The 24,285-nt window shown below is 45.0% G+C and overlaps 2 protein-coding genes across 9 annotated transcripts in view; one reads left to right on the top strand and one right to left on the bottom strand.

The window, feature by feature from the left end:
* LCOR (ligand dependent nuclear receptor corepressor) overlaps window positions 1–16,040 on the bottom strand; it is an 81,706-nt gene extending 65,666 nt beyond the window's left edge. Inside the window, exon 1 of the mRNA XM_075131119.1 lies at window positions 15,918–16,040. The gene's annotated coding sequence lies outside the window, so the exon portion shown is untranslated. The remainder of the gene's footprint in view (window positions 1–15,917) is intronic.
* A 211-nt stretch (window positions 16,041–16,251) lies between these two features.
* LOC125639689 (uncharacterized) overlaps window positions 16,252–24,285 on the top strand; it is a 28,574-nt gene continuing 20,540 nt past the window's right edge. For 3 of the 8 annotated variants that reach the window (XR_007357561.2, XM_048857294.2, XM_075131121.1), the window contains exons 1-2: window positions 16,252–17,096; window positions 20,306–24,156. The gene's annotated coding sequence lies outside the window, so the exon portion shown is untranslated. The other 5 variants (XM_048857295.2, XM_048857296.2, XM_075131122.1 and 2 more) reach the window with 5 other exon arrangements.

Below are 24,285 nucleotides of genomic sequence, written 5' to 3'. Positions count from 1 at the left end.
CAGCTCTTCAGCTCTGCAAGTTTTATTTTTTGATGTTTCATTTTTTAAATATTTATTTATATTTTTGCACTTGCAAAGTTGGACACCCCCCTCCCTTCATTTGTGCTATTTCTGGGACGCTTAGTTGAGTCTCTGTGGTATCGCTTCCATGCTCCCTGCTGCTGGATCCCAAATGAGTGAGGACTGGCCACATAGCATGAGAAGCTGGAGCCAATGGAGACAAAGTTTATAACAGAAAGGTTGCAGGTGCTGGCATCTTTCATGGCAGCTGAGGCCCCACAGGTAAACAGTGGGAGGCTTCTGTTGTCTCAACATGGATCTTGTCGAGTTTCTGGCTGGGAAAAGAATTTCTTCCTCCTGGTTGCGAAGGGGGTACCTTGCCTTTCCCTGAGATTCAGGAATGATTCAGTGAAACTTTCCTGCTTGCGCTGCAAGCTATGGGAAAAGGAGTCCCAATATCTATGGAAGAGGCAGGAGTGGGCGCTTTTTTTTTTTTTTGGGGGGGGGGGGGAGCTTATGCCCACTTCCATATCACTCATTCTGGCATGGTCTCACCAAAGTAAACTTCCATGCGACCTGCTCAACCAGCCTGCTCAACTGCATGCAGGCTGGGAGCCTTTTACAGCAGCCTGATGCCTCTGCCCTCTCTGAGTGGGAAAGCAGGGAGAGCTGCTGTTCTTCAAAGCTTTTTTATGGACTGGTTAACAGACAGACAATGCTGAACACAGGTTGTTCTGGTCTGCAATGACTTAGGTCATAGTCAGTATTGTATCAGGTAGCTCAATTATTCACAATCACATTCAAACATGAACATTTTATTGTACACCAGTGCTTAGTGCAAGTAGAAGGGAGAGTGAGGGAGGTGTGCATTGATGGGAAGAGAGAAAGAATGGCAGAAAAACATGGTATTGAGAGAAAGGTTTTTTTAGGGAGGGGGACAGAAGAAGAAAGGAGGAGGTAGAGAACACAGTGTAAGAAATCGTGATAAAGGCGGAGAGAGATGCTGAAGACAACTCAGGAAGAGATACATTACGATCTTATATATAAAGAAGTGCAGTGAAACCAGGGAGGTAATAGTAGAAGAAGAGATGCAAGTTATACTTTTAAAGGTGTATTAAATAAAAAGTTCATTTAATTCTAACATGTTAGTCATATATGCAGTATCATGTGCCTTTACGCTGTAAAAGGTGTGGCTTTGCTGCAGTGTGGCTGGGGATGGAAAGATGCGGGAGCAGATGGTGCACTGAAGTGTAGCATAGGTATCTTTTACCCTAACTAGCAGCGTTGAATAATCTTCAAGCCCTCTGTACCCTCCTCTTATTCTGAATAGGGAATTCAATTCAGAGTACATTAATAGCAGAAAGATGAGCAAATTTGAGGCTGTAGTCCTTAATCTATTCATCATAGTCAATGACCCATATGTGCCATCACACGTTGGACTTCAATTCTGCAACAGTCTAATTTAAATTTTTTAAAAAAGCATCTTTTAATCAAATATGAAACTGATTAAGTCATTCAATGCAACCACCCCATACTCTTTTTAGATTCCACATTTTTATATTGACAAACAATGCATAAGTGTGCTGTAGAAGTTGTCAGAGTGAAGCTGGAAGTTTGGGTAATTGGACTTTTGACATATGGTAGCACAACAGTATCTATTCCACAATCCCAAACTAACTGGATATTTCTGCTAAAAGATCTGTGAAACAGCAACATTTAAGATCATCTTTAGTTTAGAAGGTCAATATCCCTTTGTCAAGTCATTGCACCTGCAGGTAGTTTGAAGCAAAGAGATGACACTTCATCGGCTTAGACTCAGCTCAGGTTTTCTTTGCAACCATAAGGGATAAGTTTTAATGAAAGCTTTCGATTCACAAGCATAATTCCATGGCAAAGGATGGATGCCATGGAAAGTTTCACATGGAATACATGGGGTCCTCATGACAGAGAGTACAGCAGTGACCAAAGTAGTTATGGTTACATAAATACTTCCATTCTAACCTATCCATCACTTCAGTTTGAAAGGTGAAACTTTCAGAAATTAAGTTCTCCACAGTTGGTCTCTACCCAAAAAGGTGAATTTTACTGCAAAGTTTGCTCATAAGTAATTCAGCTGTTAGAATACAATAAACGCGGGGTGTGATTATCCTCCTTTAAAAATGTCAGTTATTTTAAAAAAGGAAAAACCGCTCCAAAACAACTGTGGCTAGAAAGTTTAAATTTGGCATGGAAATAGTCCTCACTGAGAAGTCTCTTAGAGTGTTCTGGTGAAAACTAGTTTCATTTTGACAGTTATGACCTGTTAAGGAAACATTCTATGCATGCTCAGTGCATTCTGTACAGAGTTCTTAGAGTTCAAAGTGCACAGCCAAGAAAGCCTGACAGAAAGACACAGTATAGCCTGAATTAGCTAAGAAAAGCGTTTAGTGTGCAATGAAAGAGAAAGGAACTCTTGCCTGACTCACTATATATCTTGTAAGATAAAAGCTACAATAGATTCACAGGAAAGGGACCTTCTCCACTGGACTTCCTAAGATGTTCAAGAGATGCTCCTGTGAGGTCTTTGGGACCCTGATTCTCATAACTTCTTACCATATTTCTTTGACAGGTAACTGGTTTGGTGGATAAGGGGAATGCAGTGGACATAATATACCTGGACTTCAGCAACGCTTTTGACACAGTCCCATGACATTCTGATAAGCGAGCTGGAGAAACGTGGTCTTGGCAGAACTACCATTAAGTGCATACAGAATTGGTGAAACAACCGCAAACAAAAAATAACTAGTAATGGAATGTCGTCAAATTGGAGGAAGGTCTCAAGTGGGGTTCCACAGGGATCTGTTCTGGGTCCAGTGTTGTTAAACGTCTTTATTAACGACCTAGATGTAGGAAGAGAGCATACTGATCACCTTTCCAGATGACACAAAGCTGGGGGAAGGGGGAGGTTTGCCAACATTTTGGAGGATAGAACTAAAATTCAGAGGGAGCTTGATAAATTGGAGAACTGGGCTATGGACAACAAAATAAAATTCAATAAAGACAAATGTAAGGTGCTACACTTAGGGGGGAAAAAACCAACTGCACAAATACAGAATGGGGGATAACTGGCTTAGCAGCAGCACTGCTGAGAAGGATCTGGGAGTTGCGGTGGATCACAACCTCAACACGAATCAGCAATGTGATGCTGTTGCAATAAATAAATAATTGTTTTAAAAAATGCAATTTGAGGTTGCATTAACAGAGGCATCGCATGCAAGTCACAGGAGGTGACAGTACTACTCTACTCTGTGCTGGGTAGGCCTCAGCTGGAGAGCGGTGTCCAGTTTTGTTCACCAATGTCTAGAAAGGATGCAGAGAAACTAGAAAGGATCCAAAGACGAGCAACAAAGATGATCAAAGGGATGGAATGCAAGCCATGTGAGCAAAGGCTGAAGGAACTGGGTATGTTTAGCTTGGAAGAGAAGAGATTGGGGGGGAACATGAGAGCCTTGAAATACTTGAAAGACTGCCATCAAAAAGATGGAGAAAAGTTGTTCTCTTGCCTCTTGTCATGCCCTCTGTGGCAAGACTCGCTCGAACTCCAGCACAGCAGATTTAGATTCAATCTCAGGAAAAACTTCTTAACTGTAACAGGAGTAGGACAATGGAACAGATGTCTGGGGAGCGTGTGGAAGCTCCTTCCCTGAAGGTTTTCAAAAGGAGGCTGGAGAGCATCTGTCTTGGATGGATTAGACACCACAAATCCCGCATCTCAGCAGGGGTTAGACTAGATGACCCTTGCGGTCCCTTCTAACCCTATGATTCTATGATATAGTTCCATGTTATAGATTCCCCTCCCGCCCCCACCCCCAGAGAACACAGGAAATTCCATCACAACCTAATATCATACTAAGGTAGCAAGCACCGCTTAGCACTCAGTCAATAAAATGTTGTACGTACTACTTTAACTCTGCTCCCTCACATATACAACACAACAGTTTGAATACATTTGCATGCTACTCAAGTACACCACTGTATTTTTTCCCCCAACAGTCTTAAGATACTTCATTGTCACAGCGATCCTATATACCCGGCTGATCTCATACAAATTCCCTAAGACTTGTCTTTAAAGTACTGCATAGCTCCGACACTGCCCACATCTCATTCATGATTTCTTACTACTCCTTTTCAGACGCTCAGCTCTTTCATGCTCAATATATTTTGTAAAGCATAATAAGTTAATCATTCAGTACGATTAGAACTTAGTTGAACAATTAAGTTGAAGGAGATACCAGATGTGGTCAAGGTGTAAGAACACAATCAATCATACCCATTCGATTTAAGTATTTGAAGACTGCAACCCCAAGGAAGAGGAATTAAAAGTAGTATACAGGTGGATAATTAGGAGTAATAGGAACAAATTGACCAAGAGAAATCTTAGAATAAATATCAGGAAAGATGCTAGTTGTCAGATCTTGTAAACCTGTGGTTCTCAAACTTTTGTACTGGTGACCCCTTTCACATAGCAAGCCTTTGAGTGCAACCCCCCTTATAAATTAAAGAACACTTTTTTATATATTCAACACGATTATAAATAGTGGAGGCAAAGCGGGGTTTGGGGTAGAGGCTGGCAGCTCACCCCACCCCCGCATGTAATAACCTCACAACCCTTTGGGGGTCCTGACCCGCAGTTTGAGAACCCCTGCTGTAAACTAAGAATAATTGCCAAAAGAAAGCTGTAGACGTTTTTCGAAGAAAAACCACAAGCAAGAAAATTTAAGTTGGGGTTATCAGGTTCACTTCTCTTTTCTGATGATTCTACCAAGATCTTTCTTAAAAGGATCTCAGAGGTGATGTTACTCATGTGATCCAAGTTCCAGCAGTGCCTCTCTCGAGACTGGGGAGGGAGAGCCGGAGATCAGGTGACATCACTATTCTGGTTTCTAGTAAGGTAGGGAAAAATAGGCCTGTCTGTTCAGAAAGATTAGGAGTATCTTTATACATCATAAAACAGATGTAAAGATAAAAAGTGACTGCAGTTCATCTTTTGCTTCCTCGGTTTGCCAAATTGGGGGGGGGGGGGGGGAGAGGGGGCGCCAAAAAGCAACAAGTCATTTCTGAACATCTTCTCATTTAAGAAATTTGAGATTGCATCTAAAGAAGGGCTGAAAAGAAGATTTCACCAGTTTTATCAGGATCATATTAATATACCATAACACAGGAGGCTTTCTAATGAGAGAAGTTCAAGAGTGCCAAGCATCACCTGAACTTGAGACAGAAGAAGAAACACTCACCAACATTCAGCTAGTCCATGACAGACAATAGCTGCCAAATAAACATGGCTGGATTAACCCAGACTCTAAGAAGCTAGGCAAGCAGTTTGTTATGGACATATAAAGGAATCCAATTGGGCCCAATTCAATACCACCATTGCTTTTTTCGACTTCAATTTGTAGATCTCCCAGTATGCTCCTTCCAAGAAGCCTGGAGGCCTCAGTTCACTGGCTAAGAAACTGTTCCTCTTGAACTCGGGAAACATGCTATCAGGGAAAAGATTGCTGGGTTGGAATGGAGAAAGTTGTGCCCGTTCTGGTTGATCTGTGGCTAGACTGAGAACACACCTCATATAATTGGCCTGTGTGGTAGTTAAGTTTAGGGGAGAGGAGGATGGTTAAAGAAACAAGGTTGATGGACTCTAAAGGAGTTTTGGTTTGCAGGACTCTAAAGCTCTACTGGCCTGTAAAAATGCGCCTCCCTTATATGCAAATTTCATAATTGGAAACTATTTTGCTAGAACACTATTGAAGTATTTTAACTATTTCTTGATAAATCCACTTGAATCCAGCCACCTTCAAGAAAGGCATTTTCAGCCCCAAGGAAGATCTACTGCCTCAATCTTTATTGCCATCTTGTGTATTAAACACATTAGAATGATAATATTTAACATGTGATTATTCACCATCAAATCATTTGGCACACTAACAAATTCAGCTACTACCAATTAAGCAACAATAATCATTATTGACTACCTTTATGCTAAACTGATGTTCCAGAAAAAAATCCCAAAAAACTGATGACTAGTGAGGTAGAGTACTTCACCCGCACATGAATATACTTTGTGATAAAAGGTGCTACATGAAGTTAAACTGCTACAAAGCACTTGATGCGTTCCACACGGCACCAGCTAACTACACAGATTGAAGTGAAGGGCAGCAGCTAAAATGGAGTATATTCCTCACAACAGCAGCTAGGTAAGAACATCAGGGCCAACCCTGCTCTTTGAAAACACCTCATCACAGACTCCAGTGTCCACACATCCAACCAAGATTCAGTTTGTAAGATACAGAATGAAAAGTCTTCTGTGAATTACACAGAACTCAACTCCTCTGTCTTGAAGATGGAGACCTGAACCAGCCCTTGCCTAGATTTGCACTTAAGACTAAAAGTCAGCAGTGAAAATAAGAACTCAGGACCTTGTGGCTCAGAACCTAGTACATTTGCTAACAGCAACCTGGTGAGGAAAGCAAAAGGGGACCTATTTTAAGCTTTGTCCAGCCCAATTCAATACTGAGTACTACCACCCGGTTCACAACAAAACTTAGTTTGCTACAAACACAGTCAGTATATCCTTAATGTGTGCTTACCAAATTCTGCAAAAAATTCCTAGTGTGTATGCTCAGTACGGCTTGCAAAACTGATTCTCAGGCCATGACTACACTAGGAAAAGCTGGTGATTTTACAATGAGACCTAACAAGTTGTAACACCACAGCGTAAGCAGGACAAATTGTAGTTTTACTTCAAAGTAGCTGGTCAAAGTGAACCCTAAGACTTGGCCTATCTACACCTGAAATTTACCATGTTAGCTATCATGTGTTAGCTTCATCATTATATAAAACACACACATTTTTCAAGTGCAGATAAGGCCACAGGACAAGCAGAAATTTTACCTCAGAGTGAGCTAAACTGGGCCAAGAAGCCACTCCTGGGATGGAAGTGAGAAAGTAAGGAGTAGAGCAGCCCAAGCCACTGCAGCTTCATCAGCAGGAGAGGAAACAGGCAGGAAGCAGAGAAGCCCTAAACTGCTTGCTTTTCTGGGAGTGGAGAGTGAAAATGCAGAGAACAGAGTAGCAGGAACTGCTGCCCTTTTATAGAAAAATACAGAAATGGAGTAGCAGACACACCCACTTCTCTGAAGAGGGAAGTAAGAAAGTTCTTACTGCTATTCCCAGAGAAGAGGGGGAGCCAGGAGCAAAGTGGCCCATCCAGAGAACAGTTGCTAAAAGGCAGGACTTTCCAGATGTCCTGGAGGACTGTAAAGAGATGGGGGGCCTAGAGTTAATTTATAGGTGGTGGGTTAATGAAGTATTCATTCAGTGGTGAGAACTGAGAGGTAGCCCAAAATTTGGGGGGGCAGAGAAGGAAGAGAATGGAAGAGGATTCACTAGCAGTAGCAGGGAGACAAGAAGCCATCCCCAAATACATGTATTGAGCAGGATGGGGAAATAGAATTTATTAACAGGAGTATGTCAGGAATGACTTAACATGGAAAGGCAGAAAATATTCAGGAAGAAGTGAAGCTGTGATTATGTAAGTTTAATAGGTGTGGGGGGAAAAAGAGAGTTCATGGAAAAACCGGTGAATTTTGCCCAAACTAGCAGGCTGCTTCTTCAGGAGAAAAGATATTGAGTGTTTTGAGCCCTGATGTTTAGTACATAATCGTCAGACTCCCATAATTCCCAAATCCAAACTAGTCTCCTTTGGAACAGGACTGTGCACAGGTCCCCACTGAGGACTATTTCCACACCAGATTGTAACTTTCAAACCTCAGCCAAAAATTTAAAAGGGAAAAAGTGCTCCATTTTGTCGGAGTTGTGAGCATCTGAAAATAGGTGATTAGGAAAAGTGTTTTGTCACTTTAACCCCACAAAACATTTACTCTTCAACCAGAGATCCTGAAGTACTTTAGATAGCTGGAAACAAAGTCCTCAACTCCTGCGCTCTAAGCACTAGACACTTTCTTAAAAATTCAGAAAAGTGTCCTACCGTTACCACTCTCTCCTTCTCCCAACTACTGAAGCTTTAACTCAGCTTTTTATTTAAAGTTACCTTTGACCCTGTATTTCCCTTCAGAAGTTTTAACCCAAGGCTATTTTTTAACCAAGAAGGATGTCACCAATTTAACAAAGGGATTATAATCTAGGTATCGAACATTTATCCCTATGGTATTTATAAAAAATCCTACCTACCACGTGTATTTATAATTCAGCATGACAGCAAAACCTTGTTGTTAATAAAACTATTCAGTGCACAATAAGTATGAAAGTACAGTGTAAGGGAAATGAAAAGAAGATGAAGGGACAGAAAAAGGAACCAATTAAAACGAAGACAAAAGCAAAGATTGAAAACTCACATAAAAGAAATGTAATTACTTACTGTATTGTTTCATATAAATGTAAAAAACAGAGCTACATTTCTTAAAACCACGCTAAATTCTTGTTTTTGTTTTTTTAACGCCTTGTCTAGAATGAGAATTTCAGGGAATGCTACTCCCTTCATTAGTCTACCATAGGAATGGGGGGGGGGGGGGGGAAGAGACACTAAAATTCTCAGTATAGACAAGAAGCAAGACTATTTGTTTTGATACAAAGTATTTTAATGTGGCAATACACTACTCCTAAAGCCAACATATTTTAAGTAATGCGCAGTGGGGATTTAAAGGTAACTACGAGGACCAGAATAGGGGTCTATTTATCCATCTTTAGTTATAGCAAATTTACTAATTCAATCAGAAGATTATATTTCTATATATAATAGGTGTTGGGATTAACACTGCTATTTCTTAGTAAAAAATCCCGTCAAAGGATGTCTTTAAAAAAAAAATCAAAACAGTCCATGTTTCTTGTTATAAATGTTCATTTAGAAGTGTATAGCAGCTGTTTACAGTCTTGTAAATCTTTACTGTGTGACTGGTATGGAAGAGCAGGGCAAGATACTATCTAATTTTTAGAGTATTTTTCCAGTGTGTACAAAAATAGAATATTGTGATTATTTTGGAAATTCTATAGTAAATGTGGATGAAATTTGTATTTCATCAACCCCTAGTTAAAATTAAACCTGAGACAAAGCTTTATGTCCTGCAATGCAATCCTTTTCCAGCCGCAGAACACCACCCAAATTATAGCAACAACACGTATGAAGCAGTTACTTGACTTAAGATATAGGTTTTGTTAATATTTAGTAAATCAAGTTATTTGACCTGGTCCATGATCTGGGGTGAAGTTCAGGACGTGCAATAGCCAGGAATGTGGGGCAATCATCATAGGACTCAAGAAGCAGACCACCTGTGTGAGAGGTTTTATACCAGCTCAAGGTATCTTGCTGTAAACATGCTCTGGCCTGTCAAGTGATTTTTCATGTTTGAAATACAGTTGTGAGGTCAGAGTGGGTTGAAGAGGACACTTGAGAAGAAAATAATTTCCTCCAAGAGTGCCTTCTACCTTATGTTACATAGGTTAGCAAATTAAGTTTCAGCATCGCTGTGAGGCAAGAACTTTCCGTCATTTTGCAGATGAGGGAATGGATGCACAGAGTTGAAGCAATTTATCCTGGATCACAAAGCAAATTTGTAGCAGATCTGAGTTTTAGTCTTAATTCTAAGTCCCAGTCCTGTCCCTTAGTTACATATCATTCTTCCAATCACACTGAAGGTTAAAGCGGCTAGCAAGCAAGATTATTCTACTACCACCACTGCTCAGGAGTTTTTGATGAAATACGAATCGTTTTAGATCAGTCTGCCATACATTTCACCAAGAAAAGTAGGCACGGTAAGTCAAACTGATTATAAGGCAGAAGATCACCATGATCATCTCAGTCTGACGTCCGGTATAACAGGCCACAGCACTTTCCCTGAATTAACTCCTGTTTGAACTAGAGTAGATCTTTCAGAAAAACATCCAGTGATAGTGAATCTACCTCAACACTTGGTAAGTTATTCCAATGATTCATTACCCTCACCATCAAAAATTCATCCCTTATTTCTAGCCTGAAGTTGTCTAGCTACAACTTCCAGCTGTTATATCTTAATATACCTTTTTCTGCTAGATTGAAAAGCCCATTATCAATTCTTTGTTCCCCATAAACATACTTATAGACTGATCAAGTCACCCCTTAACCTTGTTGTTAAATTAAAACTGAGGTCCTTACATCTCTCATAAGGCAAGTTTCAACCCTTTAATCATTCTTGTGATTGTTCTCTGAACCCTCTCTAATTTTTTAACATCTTTTCTTGAATTGTGTACACCACACCTAGACAGTATTTCAGTAGCAGTCGCACCAGTGTCAAATACATAGGTGCTATAAACCTCCCCACTCAATATTCTCCTGTAAGCTAGAACAAAAACAAAAAAAAAGTATCACATTACAATTATTAAACATTCTGAACCAAAGCATAGCATCAGAGAAATTCTGAAGGTTAACATATGCTTCATACCTGAACACACTGATCATTTCAGCAACTAATCAAACTAAGTCCTGCTTTTATACCAAGTGATAGCCACAGACTTGTCTACACTGGGGCCATCTTTTGGGGGTGGGAACAGAGACTGGTGTATCTGTACTAATGCAAACTGTTAGTGTAAATGCATTGCACTGGTGTGAAAAGTGATTTGCACCAGTGTGGGTTCCCCTAGTCCAACAGTTCTCAATCAGTGGGTCAGGACCCCAAAGTGGGTCACAACCCTGTCTTAACTGGGTTGCCAGGGCTGGCGTTAGACTTGCTGGGACCTGGGGCCCAGGGCCAAAGCTGATGCCTGAGCCCCACCACCCAGAGCCAAAACCCCATGGCTTCAACCCTGGGCAGCAGGGCTCACGCTTCAGCTTTGGCCCCCCTGCCCCGGGGCTTACACGAGCTCAAGCTTCAGCCCCCTCTCTTGGGATCATCTAGTAATTTTTGTTGTCAGAAGGGGTTGCAGTGCAATGAAGTTTGAGAACTCCTGCCCTAGTCCAAAGGTAGTATAGATGGACTGTGTGCACTGTGGGGTGGGGAGGAGCAGATGACAAAAAGTAGGCAAACCCTAAGTTTACACTTTAGTCTTACCCATATTCTAGCTGTTGATTAAAAACAAATTATTCCATGAATTATTTTCTATCACTACCCGTGATCTAACTAATGCAATTCTTCACTAAAAAATAAGCTACAATTTTACTTCACTTGTCCTGGAACTGCACTAACACTGTGAGAGTCAAATTGCTCTTTCTAAACTGCATAAAAAAACCTTAACATGCCTCCATCTGTCCTATATTTTGAAGCAGTAGTTCATTATTTCATCCATACCAGTTGTGATATCACAGAGACAAAATAAACCAAATATCTCAAAGACAGTCAAGACTAGAAGCCATAAGAATTGTTTCAGAACTATACAGATATTGTATATTTTCTCTTTATTAGTACTATTGGCTTTTAATGCTTTCTGCTATATAATAGGAGGGGCATGTAATACACCCCTCATGAAGCCTATGTTTACATCTTAGGCAGCTAAACTTCCAAAAGTCTGCTGTTATGCAATTATATTAATATATAGGAATTATGAAGGAACTTAGGTTGCAGCACTTTCCCAGCAATAAAAAAGGGAGTAAATTCAATTTAGCGTACCATCTTAGAATCCAAACAACTAAGTTTGCTTTCAACACTGAAACATATACACAAGCCAAGATACCTCGCCATCATAAATTCCAGATCAATTATTCTTAAAATTGAAAGTGTTACTTTCAGGTTGCCAATGTAACACCATTGCTTAAACAGAATTAGTGGATTTTCCATCTATTTCAAGCCTTGTATAGCCGCACTCTTATAGATTGACGCCTTGACTGAATTACATCCTAGTAGTACTCAACAGGGGGGGCCAAATGCATTGATAGCCTCTTAGTGCTTTCTGGATATCAAGCTCTGTGGACTTACCAAACTACTCCCTTTTTGGACTGATGCTGCTAACAGAACACTCTAGTCCACATAAGATTCACTCAGCTACCAAAGTGATAGGTGCTTCAGAAACACCCAAAGCAGATGTTTCCTCTGATAAAGTATTTAGTTCCTATAACAAATATTAAGACTGTGGAATTATCAAGGCAGAATAAGATTGCGATCATTTAAGAGATCAGCTTCTGAACACAGGCTGTACATAACCCATTTATGGTTGATAAGTTACCCCCAAAATGTATTTATGTATTTAAAGTTGGGTTTTTATAACTACAATGCAATTTCAGTTGGATATCATGAATAGTAGTGAGGCCCTTCAACACTTGTAAGAAGGAAAAATAAAGGAATTACAATTTTTATTCCTATGAACTGACAGAAATTACGCTAGGTACATGTTAGGAAAAGGGCAGGTCTGAGGTCTCATAAAACTGATCAATTTGAGGTTCAAACTATTTCTGGCATACTGCCATCAAGATAAAAGCCACTTCACACTGTTATACTTTGGACTTTTTACAAAATGTTTTTTGTACTTTAGCTCCAAAAAAAGGGTCAACTTAGTAATTAACCATTTCCTCCACAGCCTCTCTTGTAAATAGACACAGAACTACAAAAAAAATAGAAATAAAAAAATACCAAACCACATCTATCAATTCATAAGGGGTGAGGGAGGACCAAGAGGGGACTGAAGGGAACCTATACTACCAATCCCTGGAGAATTTAAGGGCTTATTTTTAAAAAAGTTTCTACCACTTATGGTTGCTAAGAACATTCTAAATGTGACCCAGTGCTAGGTTGTCTTTGAGTCTGCAGACGGCTCCATTACCTCTGACTTTTCATAGCTTTCCCAAGCAGCAGCCGCAGAATGAAACAGGCACAATTTTCATCAGTCTCATTGAAACCCACAAGATTTGGAACTGCAGCAATAGGATTGCCCAGACATTTCTTAGTTTCACTATGCAGCTGTTAAGGAAAGCGCTGAGAAGCACCAGAGAGCACCACTGAAGCGATTCAAGGATCATCCAAAAAATTGAAGCTAAGGAGAGGACAGCACCCCTCTCCCTCAAACAGTGCAGCCAGGAAGGAACAGTATAGTGGACCCCCAGAAGCCAAGCAGGTTTGAGGCAAAGGGAGAAGGCGAAATACATACAGTTGAAGGAGACAAGAGGTGGGTCAGATTCTGAGGCCAAAAGGGACCACTATGATGATAAAGTCTGACCAGTATAACACAGGCCATAGAACCTCAGCAAGGTAGTCATCAAATGCCAGGCATCTATTATCCAGAGACTGATCCAAAAGAAAGCTCCTAAGCAGATCTAGAGACATCATCCTGGTAGAAATCTAAAAATCCCTCTATTCCAGTAGTTAGCTGCTGACATACTCGCCTCTACTCCTAATTAACCTTGAACCTCCATGTGCCTACCCAATTTAATCATTTGTACTGGCCTATAGTTAATAGGATCTGGTATATTCTCAAACCCTGAAAAATGTATTTATATAAAATACACTCACACCTGGAGTTGGTGAGCAGGTATATACCGAACAGCTTTGTTAGGATTTTTAGTGTAACCCACAATGGTGTTTCAAAGCCCAGATACTGAACTAGGATGAATGAATGCATCCGATGAAGTGGGCTGTAGCTCACAAAAGCTTATGCTCAAATAAATTTGTTAGTCTCTAAGGTGCCACAAGTCCTCCTGTTCTTTTTGCAAATACAGACTAACACGGCTGCTACTCTGAAACCTGAACTAGGATGCTGAGCTACCTCACAATAAAATACATTTAACTCCATTCTGTAGGAACTAAAGTGAATCTGAAAGTTTCACTACAGATTACATATACAGAACCATCACGGACATATTATGGACAGATTGACATGTTGGAAGAATAAAAAGGATGGGCTGTCTTTAGAAAATCTGGGAGATTATATTAAACAAGAATAAAAATATCAGTTCAGGGACCAGGCTGCAGAATTTCTTAAGGATGACCTGGAGATCCATAATTTATATCCCCCTGAAATCTGCTTGCTTCCCTATCTGTCTGAGCTTCCTGGATGGATATAAACTTAACTTCTTGGTTCTTGCACTTTCTGCCTTTAGTATCTGTATTATGAAAGACCATCTCTAACTGAAAAACGAAGACTGCACTTTTCCTTCTCTGGAGGTTACCCACAAAATGAAAAGGAACTACTAGACTGATTTTTTTAGAAAATAATTAAATATGAACATAAGAACAGCCATACTGGGCCAGACTAAAGGTCCATAGCCCAGTGTCCTGTCTTCTGACAGTGGCCAACGCCAGGTGCCCAGAGGGAATGAACAGAACAGGGAATCATCAAGTGATCCATTCCTTGTCGCAGTCCCAATGTGACTGTTACATAAGCACTATGTAATAAGAATGTTTACAGGCAAAATTATAAGTCCCTTTAACTTTAATGAGGACTATGAAGAGTCAGAGTATTGGGTCCAACCAATGACTTTACAATAACCTTAAACTCACTCCATTCCTTCTCTCCACAAGGTGTCCTTCTTTTACATAATGACAGAGGGAAAGGTTTGTTTTTGTTGGTACTTTTGACTTTGAATTCAAGTCACGATGAATAAAGGGGCTAAATTCAGAATAAAAATTAAAACGTTTTGTTATAACAGATGTAGTTTACAATATGCTAAAGTCACTATCACTACATAAGATACAATTGGCACTTAAAAGTCAAGAATTTAATCAAAACCAGCATGAAACAGGACTAGCATTATGACGCAAGGATAGACAGGCAAACTAGACAAGGATTCTGCTTCAGACACACAGTTGCAGGGCTCTAGTGTTAATTCTGAAGTCATTTGCACTCTACCTCCCTTGTGCAAGTGTCTAACACTGAGTTTCACGTACACCAGACACTGACCAGTCTTTTATATTAAGCAAGGGAAGCAATATGATCTGAATGAATAAGGTAGCAGAATCAAAGCAGACTGAAGACGAACTGAAAAATGACAGAAGAGCTGTTTCTTCTAGGACAGAGCTAGTCTTCAGATTCAGCAAAACTGAAAGTTCCTCCTATTTTTAATTCAATGGATCCTCCATTTCTTGCAAACAAGTCATGGTTTTTCCCCACCGAACTTAGAAGGAACTCACTACAATTCAGGCTAAGGTGGCAATCAAGTTCAAGACCAAGGTTTTACAAGCTCCGAGAGCAACACACATTAGGAGGGTTTTTTTCTCCATGCCAAAAGAAACACATTTCAGCCTTCAGCTGCCCCCCAAACACTGGGTGCGGTCCGCAGGGGGGGCACGGGAGCCTCACACCCCAGGGGACCGTAACCCAAATGGAAGTGTCCCGGTCCCGTGCGCCCGCCGATCGGAGGGAGGAGCGGGGTAGCCGAGGTAAGGACCCCGCTCCAGCTCGTCTCGAGGGGGGTTAATCAATCCCGAGGGAACACGTGAGCGCGAGCGAGCGAGTTTCGGGCTGAACGGGAGGACCCGCGGGGAGGGAGGAACGGCAGCTAAAGGGCTTCGCCTGCCCGCGGCCGGAACCCCGTGGGGGCGTTAGCTCCAGCGCTGAGCGGCGCCCCAGGCCTCGCCCCACCGGCCCCTCCTCGACAAAGGGCTCCGGGGAACGGCGGCTCCGGAGGTCCCGGCCTGGACACGGGGCGGGCCTGCGGACCCCGGGGTGAAGGTCCCCCCCGCACACGCCGATGGCGGCGGGGGCTGAGGAGCAGAGAGGCCGCGCCCCCGGGAGGGCCGATCCCCCGGGCGCAGGCTGCGCCGGCGGCCCAGGGAGGAGGCCCCAGGCCGGACCGGCCCCGCGTGAAGGAGGGGCGGGCGGCGCACGGAGCTAATCCGGGCGGGCGGGAGAGGCCGCGGGGGGAGGGGCGCGCGGTGGCTCCTAGCGGTGGGGGAGGGGGAGGGGGAGGGGCGCCGCCGCGGCGGGGGGAGCGGCGGGCTGCTCCCCCTCCCCGCGCCAGCCCTCACCTACACAGTGAATGAGCTTGTGTCGCCACGAGTCGAGCTGGTGGCGGAAGCCGCGCCTCTCAATGGAGCATTCCTGCCGCCCGCACGGACTCGCCATCTTCTGGGGGAGGGCCCCGCACCGGCACGCCCACGGCCGCGGCTGGGGACGTCATCGCGCCACGCAGCGCGGCGTCCCGGCGGCCGCCTCGCGCCGCGCCCCCTCGCGCCCGGCCTGAGCGGGGGGAAGGGGGCCCCGGAGGCCGAGGGATGGGGGGCCACGTGCTCCCGCGCGCCCCCGCGGCCCGCGCTGCCATGGAGACGGAGCGCGGCGCCCTGCCCCGCCTGCACGAGCTGGGCCCCTGCCAGGCCCTGGGGCGCCCCGCGCCCCGCTGGGCACGTGCAGCGCTGAGCCCCGCAGCCGGGCGAGCAGCAGGCTGGCGCGGGCCGCCCTCGAGGACAGCGGGGAGCTGCCTCCAGCTACAGCTAGGGGCGGGCAGGGTCACCGCGGAGCACAGCACTGGGCCAGCAGACCAGGAGCCACGGTGACAGGCGCCCACACGGCTTCACGTCCGCCGGCCGGGCGGAGCGGCGAGCAGCGATGGGCCGCTGCGCCAAGGCCCCCCGGCAGCTCCCATCATCACGCCCCAGGGCCAGCGGCTCCGAAAGGAGAACGTCGGGCGCGAGGAGCCCTCTGCCCCGCCACCCTTCGTGAATGCACCCCGCCGGGGGGAGGCGGGCTGCGGGCTACCCCTGCTCAGACTCCGCTCCTTCAATGCCCCAGAAAGAGAAGGGACTTTCCGGTGCAGAAGCTGAGTTCTTAGCGGTGTGGGCGCTCTCCCAGCGCTGTAAGAAACCACCTCCGCCGGGGGGGAGCGACCAGCGCTGTCCACGCCGCCACGGCCAGCCCTGGAAACACCCCCGCGACGGCGGGCTCAGCGCTGCCGGCAGCGTAGGCGGGGCCTGCCCCACGCGCGCGAGGTCCGAGTGTTTTGGCCAGCAGTAGCCCTTGGTGCTCTGCATGCCCCCCTTCCCACCCCCAGCTGAGGACAAAAGTGGGGAACAAGGTCGACCCACTCTCCGTTCCTGTGCTGGTGTAGAGTCCAGCTAGCGTTACATGCCGCAGGAGCAGGGAAGGAGGGTGGGGCGTGGAATACAGTTAGACAACATGTCCTGAAGAACTCCAGTTACTGTACTGTACAGGTAAGTAATTTCCTCCTTCCTCGAGTGCTCCTCCGTGTGTTTTCACTTCGGGTAACTCCAAAGCAGTAACCTGACAAAAGGAGGCAGGTGCTAGGAATCTAACTAAATAGACTGCAGCACAGCCCTGCCAAACCTGGCATCAGACTGAGATGCCTCTACTACCAAATAACATCTAGTAAAACTATGAGAGGTGTTCCATTCAACTGCCTTCTACGCGTCAATTGTAGGGACACTTCTGAAAGAAGGTGTGGAAGCTGCCTACACCCTGGTGGAATGAGCCCTAACCTGACAAGTAATCGCTGACTAGCTATTCTGTAGCAAAATTTAATGCAGTCTGAGTCCCAGTGAGATAATCTTTGGGTTGAAATCCCTTGATCTTTGGATTCTTCACCAAAAGCAATGAAGAGCCTTGAGGGGACTAAATGGCTTTGTTTCATGCACGTAGGTCAGGGCCCTAAAGATGTCTAAAGCATGGAGTGCAGCCTCCCCTGTGGAGGAATGCAGTTTAGGGGAATATACTGCTCCGCGTAGAATGTACATGAAAATTTCAAACAACTTTTGGTAGAAATGTATGACGTGGTCCAAGTGTGTGACCTTATCCTTATGAAAAGCGGTGTATGGAGGTTGCACTATAAAGGCCTGTACCCTACGGGCTGAAGTGATTGCTACTAGAAAAGATGTCTTAAGGGACCAATTAACCCCTTGAGGACAGTGTTTAGGTCCCAGGGAGGGAGAAGATCTTGTATTAGTGGAAATAGGTGCAAAGTTGTTGCGTGGGGATATTTAAAGTGGGGCCTAATAAACTCCTGTGGTACTAAACTAACTCTAGAAGGCACAGGGGAGCCAGGTTTCCTAGCATGTTGTACTTTCCATGGTAACCAGTATGGCCATGAGTGGGAACTATACAGATAATTAGCAGGTGGCCAGGGCGTGTGGTTCCAAACCAAGGGGTCCTGTCTGAAGTCCTTATGCTTACTATGACTCCTATGTCTGGAATCCCTATCTGAGAAATAAGGGTCATAGTGTTGTGATCTAGGATAGCATGTAGGAGAGTCCCCTGCACTATGATCTGAGGCAGAGGAAGAGTATGAAACGTCTTCCTCCTGGAGGGTGCGGGAAATTATCTGCTGGGAATCTGAGGGCTCTGGAATTATGGAACCCTGATCAGTGCTGAGTCATAGAGATTAGGACCTGAAGGAACCTCCTGCATCTCATAGGCCACCCACATAACCCAAAACCCATGTCCTAAACCCAACAACTGAAAATAGACCAAAAATTACAGCTTGCAGCTATGAGAAACAGTTATTTGCCACAGAGAGAGAAGAGGAGGGACCAAGGTGCACAGTGCTCAAGACACCTGCAATGGCAGGGAAGTAATTAAGTGGTATCCAGATAATCATGGCAAGTCGCCAGCACCCCACTCTGTAGAGGAAGGTGAAAAAACCCCAAAGTCACTGCCAATCTCACCTTGGGGAAAATGCCTTCCTGACTCCACATCAGTCAGATCCTGAGCCTGTGAGCAAGAACCAGCCAGCCAAGCATCTGAGAGAGAGAATGCTCAGCACCACCTCAGAGCAACTGCCCTCCCTATCCAGTGCCCCAGCTCTGGCCATCTCTGCTGTTTCAGAGGAAGCAGATACAAACAAACAAACAATACAGTGGGATGGAGGGGAATCCCTTCCTGACCCCTGCAGGTGGCTGGCTGAAGCCTTGAAGTGTCATCTTTTAGGAACACAAGACATAAACCAAGTGATCCCCAGGACTGGTGCGCCTTGCCCTCTACCATCACAAACAACCCTGTCATACAATTTCACTCATAAATTTGTCCACTTCTGTCTTAAAACTAATTTAGTACTAGAACCTCCTCTTAAAAGGTGGTTCTAGAACCTCCCCCCTCTGATGGTTGGAAATCTTCTGATTTCTAGCCTGAATTTGTTCATGGCCAGTTTGTACCAATTTGATCTCATGCCAACATTACCCTTCAGCTCAGTGGTTCTCAAACTTTTGTACTGGTGACCCCTTTCACATAGCTAGCCTCTGAGTACGACACCCTTATAAATTAAAAATACTTTTTTATATATTTAACACCATTATAAATGCTGGAGGCTTAGCAGGGTTTGGGGTAGAGGCTGACAACTCGTGACCCCTTGAGGGGTCCCAACCCCCAGTTTGAGAACCCCTGCTTTAGCTTAAATAGTTCTTCAAGCTCCCTGGTGCTTTCCCCACAATGTAGAGAGCAATCATCTCCCCTCTCAGCCACCTTTTTGCTAGGCTAAATACACCAAACTCTTCCAGTCTCCTTTCATAAGATAGGCCCTCCATTCCCCTGAACATCCTAGTAGCTTTCTCTGCACCTGTTCCATCTTGAATTAATCTTTCTTGAACATGTACCAGAAATGTACACAGTATTCCAAATTAGGTCTTACCAGTGCCCGTACAGAGTGACATTAATACTTCTCTCTCTACTGGAAATGTGTTGCCTAATACATGCTAAGATCACATTTGCCTTTTTCACAGCTACATCACACTGGCGGCTCATATTATGTCCTGTGATCAACCCACATACCCAGGTCTCTTTCCTCTGTTGCTTCCAACTGATGAGCTCCCATGTTGTAGCAGAAATTCTTCTTTTTAGAACTAGGTGCCTGACTTTACACTTTCTGCGATTGAATTTCATCCCATTTCTGTTACTCCTGTGTTCAAGATCATCCAGATCTTCCTGTCTAATATTCCAATCTTTCTGTGTAATGACAATGCCCTCTGCCTTCTATCGTCAGCAAATTTAATTAGCACACTTCTACTGTTTGTGCCAAGGTCATTCATAAAAATATTTAATAAATTGGTCCCAAGACTGATCCTTGAGGAACTCCACTAGTAACCTTCCTCCAGTCAGATAGTTCACCTTTGAGCAGAACCTGTTGCCTTCTCCCTTTTAGCCAGGTCCTTGTCCAACTTACAGTGCTTATACTAATTCCTCTCTTCTCTAATTTAACTCATAATTTCCCACATGGAACCATGTCAAATGCTTTGTTGATATCCAAGTGTATTAGATTTCCTGCGCTTCTCTTATGTAAACAAATCAGTTATTTTCTCAAAGAAGGAAATCCGGTTAGTCTGGCATGATTTACCTTTGGAAAACCCATGTTGTATTACATCCGTTTTACTGTTTACCTCCATGAATGTAATTATTTCCTTCACAATTGTTCTAGGAAGGTCGGTATGGAAGCTGACACTACCAGTGCAGCTATTTTCACAGAAGAAGAAAAGAGAGAATCAGGCAGAGCTAAGCCAGTTAAATCCACCACTGTGGTAAATCTTGGTACCAGTAGTAAGAGGTTCAAGACAGTGGATGATGGCACCAGAAATGTTGGCACAGGTGCAGAAAATTCCATGACTGATTATCACAAGAGTATGTGATGGTACTGGGCACTCCATACCAAAGTCAGAGTGAACATTAGGTGGTACTGGAGTTTTACTAACAGGGAGTGCCAGTACGACATGGATCACCCCTGAGCTATCCTTTCAAAGTAGAGAGAAGGGATCTCTCCCTTGCTGTCTTAGACCATCCTTGGAATGGAGACCCACATCCGTGTTCCTCAAGGGAGGGGGGCTGTGACCTATCCTTGTCAGACAAGGAGAAAGGCTTTACAGACACAGCAGCAGGGGATTGTCTCAAAGCACTAAAGGGTGATGCAAACATAGTGCCTGCTGCAACGCTTTTGGAAGAGGACTTTGTAGAACTCATCTGGTCTCGTTTTCCTGGGTCAGAAGCAGGACTCATGGACTTGTCTTACAGAAACATTTTAAGCAAGCATCTGTCACTTTCAGGGACTGCTTGGAGAATGAGTATCCATCATTAAGAGGAAGTGCAGCCTCACATGATGAATAATGCTTAAACCCAAGGGATTTCTGGTCAGCCATAAGACTGAATACCCCATACCCGGTGAACAAAATAGAAACAAGGTAGAAAAGTCACCCAGCTAAGACTTATAAAAAAACCTGTCCTAGATGCTAACACCCAGCTAACTACACTAAGGGCAGCTATATACAAAAACCTTAACTAGATCGTAAGTGCAAGAGACAGGAACACTGCTCGACACTGTGTCTTTCAGCCACGGGTAGTAAGAAGGAACTGAGGGTCAGTTGGCCTCGCTCTGGCCTTTCTGCCCTGGGCTAGGTGAGGGCATGCAGGGGTGGAGGCAGGGAACACAAGGCGCTGCTGGCCAAAGGATTCTCTCCTCAAGCGCAGTTGCACCACAAGTGGAATACTACAGACAGGAACTGGCATTACTACCTCACAGCAGGACTAATCACCACTTTTTAGAAAGGTGAGTTTACTCAGTGAGGAAGAGGGAATAATTCTCACACATTTTACCTGCTTCTTAGTGACCTCCTCTGCCGTTTTCTGATCCTCTCACTGCCTAAATCCAACCTGCTTCTCATCCTCTGTTGCCCTCCCCACGTCAAACCAGCCCCTCCCAAACTGCCTAATTCCGTTCATTCCTCCACCACTGTCCAAAATGTCATGACCAGCTGGTTCCTCATTTGGTACTAGGCCTTGCATGGTCATAATTTAAAATCATCAGACACCCCGCGGAACCTGTCCAATCCAGTCCTTCCCAACCGTCACTCTCCCTCAAACCTGCTCTGTTCAAACCAGTGGTCTCTCCCCATGCCAGTCTGCCCAGTTTAAACTGTTTCACTCCACCCTAGCCTACCCCCTTCATACTCTTAATCCCCACTCCAGTCACCCCTCCTAGCATGCCCAATTCAAACTGACATTCCCAACTGTCACTTCTCCCTCCATATCAACTGACATTCCCAACAACCCTTACACCCGATTGCTGCTGCCACCCCATTCCAATGGCCATTCCCAGCACCTGTCACTCCCCACCCAATCCCACCTGCCATGTCCATTGCCACTCCCGCTCCTAACCTGCTCCATCCCAACTGCCAATCCCAACTGGCACTCCCTGTCCAGATCAGACTGCCAGTCCCAATTGTCACCCCTCATCCCATCTGCCAGTCCCAACTGTCACCCCCTCATCCCAACTGCCAGTCCCAACTGTCACTCCCCGTCCAGATCAGACTGCCAGTCCCCTGTCACCCCTCACCCCATCTGCCAGTCCCAACTGCCACTCCCCTTCCAGATCGGACTGCCAGTCCCAACTGTCACCCCTCACCCCATCTGCCAGTCCCAACTGTCACCCCCTCATCCCAACTGCCAATCCCAACTATCACTCCCCATCCAGATCAGACTGCCAGTCAAACTGTCACCCCTCACCCCATCTGCCAGTCCCAACTGTCACTCCCCGTCCGATCAGACTGCCAGTCCCAACTGTCACCCCCTCACCCAATCTGCCAGTCCCAACTGTCACTCCCCTTCCAGATCGGACTGCCAGTCCCAACTGTCACCCCTCACCCCATCTGCCAGTCCCAACTGTCACCCCCTCATCCCAACTGCCAGTCCCAACTGTCACTCCCCGTCCAGATCAGACTGCCAGTCAAACTGTCACCCCTCACCCCATCTGCCAGTCCCAACTGTCACCCCCTCATCCCAACTGCCAATCCCAACTATCACTCCCCATCCAGATCAGACTGCCAGTCAAACTGTCACCCCTTACCCCATCTGCCAGTCCCAACTGTCAGTCCCCGTCCGATCAGACTGCCAGTCCCAACTGTCACCCCCTCACCCAATCTGCCAGTCCCAACTGTCACCCCCTCATCCCAACTGCCAATTGCCATCCAGATTGGACTGCCAGTCCCAACCGTCACCCCCTCATCCAACTGCCAGTCCCAACTGTCACTCCCCGTCCAGTTCAAACTGCCAATCCCAACCCCAAATCACCCAGTTCTATCTGCAACTCCCAGTCTCTTCCCTCCCAATCTGCTTCTTGCAATCTCCACTCTCCAGCCTGTCTGCTTCCAACTGGCCACCTCAGACTTCCCGTATCCCAACTGCCACAGAACCTTCTTGTTCCAATAGCCCACCTCGTGCTCTTGCTAAAGGGGTATCACCCAAAACACCTGCTGGCTAGGCCACTCCTTGTGCACCTGTTCCACATGCTTTCTGCCCTCTGGATTTTGGAAAGGGCCCCAAGATGTTAGCTAGCGTGGAACTTTTGACTCCTCACCAAATGACAGTATCCCACTGGAGCTGATCAATGTGCTGTCAGATAGCCTTGTCTTCCTCCACTCTGCCCTTGCCTTGGGGAACAAGAGTCCAGAGAAGCCGAACCCCAGGGGATATTTCAGTTTGATTCCTTGGCGGTTTTGGTTATACAAGGTGCAGTTTAGTGGGGCTGTACTGCATGGACCATACTGGACTTTCATCAGGTTGGATTCACAGCATCTGAGAGTTGCTGAGATAGAATGGGGAGGAACTGGTTCCATACTAAGCTGTCACTTGTAAGTGGCACCAGTACCTAGGGAATTCAGCAGTGTACTGGTTAAATCAGTACACTGAACACTCATCTGTGTTACCTAGGCTGAAGGATCAAACTTCAAGCAGTTTGTTTCTGTATTTTTATTAGAGCTACTTCTACATTTGGGTTTTTGATAAAAGCTCTCATGGAAGCCTTGTGTGCCTCAAGCAATGATTCAGAGAGGAAGCAGTTTAGTATATAAGGGAGGACATTCCAGATGTTGAAAGCAACCTGGAGCAAGGAGGTTAGAGGTCAATGGGGAAAGGATACTAGTGAAGCATGTAGGAGAAAAGTCGTGGTGGAGCATAGAGAGCAGTAATGGGGAGCAAGAGGAAACCAGATCAAAGATGTACACGTGAGCTGAGTCATGCAGAGCCCTGAAGATGAAGACAAGAATCAAAACTTGATATGGAAGGTGGGAGAAATGACTCAAGCAGAAAGTGAAACATCCTTGCATTAGTAAGTAACCTCATTCACTTCCTTGTCTCCTGGTGGCATCATGTATCACAAACCTCTTTTGCCAGACCCACTGCTGGGCACTATGCAAAATGCAGAAGAAACCATCTCTTGCCCCAAGGACGACGCAATGTAAACTGAAGGGCCATACAGAACATACCGGGACACCGAGAGGAAAGGTTTGTCTTGGAGCATTTGGTTTTGTGTATCCACAGTTTTGGTTTTGGTGGTGGGAGGAAAAGAGGGTTGATTTGTTCTCCTATGCTGGCTGTAATTGGAACCTCACTCTAAGCACAGTCAATCCTTCA

This window comes from Caretta caretta, chromosome 7, assembly GCF_965140235.1.
Source record: "Caretta caretta isolate rCarCar2 chromosome 7, rCarCar1.hap1, whole genome shotgun sequence".
NCBI classification, from domain to species: domain Eukaryota; kingdom Metazoa; phylum Chordata; order Testudines; family Cheloniidae; genus Caretta; species Caretta caretta.
Note: the sequence above shows the minus strand (reverse complement) of the source record. Positions and strands in the feature narration are given on the sequence as shown.